Source organism: Cynara cardunculus, unplaced genomic scaffold (assembly GCF_001531365.2).
Source record: "Cynara cardunculus var. scolymus isolate 2C unplaced genomic scaffold, CcrdV1 Un_Scaffold_6806, whole genome shotgun sequence".
Lineage (NCBI taxonomy): Eukaryota > Viridiplantae > Streptophyta > Magnoliopsida > Asterales > Asteraceae > Cynara > Cynara cardunculus.
The window spans coordinates 11,173-12,103 of NW_020203172.1; positions in this window are offsets into that span (position 1 = coordinate 11,173).

Below are 931 nucleotides of genomic sequence, written 5' to 3' on the forward strand. Positions count from 1 at the left end.
ACTTTAGCCGTTTCTACAACCTTAGTAGCAGATTTTGCCTTGGTAGATTTCTCAGCCTTGGCTACTTTCTTTCCCTTGGCTGGGGACCAGTCTTGGCGGAAAAAGGACACTTGCTGGCAATATATGTAGGTTCACCACAGTGTCTACACTTCTTATAGCTGAAACCAGCTTTAAGGCCAGAAATACCAGAGGAGAAGAGGGACAAGCTCCAAGGATTACCTTCTCATTTGTCTAGGAGGAACAACTGATGATTAGAGTCTTTAGGTGAAACATTCCCCTTGAGCTTAGACTTAGATTTCTAAGAAGATTCAGATATCTTGATCCCTGAGGAAGAAGAAGGTGCATAAGCTGAAGGAATAGATCTTAATCTATGTGACTTGCCAGCCTTCTTGGGAAGAGGTACCTTGACAATGGATTTACCTTTGTATTTGCGACCTAAACTCAAAGGAGTTCCTTCAAGATGACTCTCATTGATAGAAGATTGAGAGGAAGAAGTGTCAAGATTAGAAGAGACTAAGGTTCCAAACTTAAGCATGGACTTGTCAGTGACATTATCTTCCTGATCATAGGAAAAGCCTATACCAATCTTAATCTTGGCAGGAATCTGAGCGTTGATGATCTCAGAGGCTTCAACAGAGGCTTTGCACCATCCTTCAATGGTAGCCTTTTCAGCCTTGAGTTCAGCAATAGCTTGCTCACGCTCATCTATAGCCTGTTCACGCTTGATAGTGATGGTCTGGTTTATGATGACCTGATCTTTAAGATCTTCTTCGATCTTAGTCAGCTCTTTGATCTTAGAATGACAAATCTTCAACTGTTCTTGTAGATCAAAATTAAGCATTTCTGCTTTTGATTTGCCATTCAGGGAATTGTAAAGGTCAACCGTCAATATATCTAATGCTGATAGGCTATTAGGGACAGAAGAAGAAGA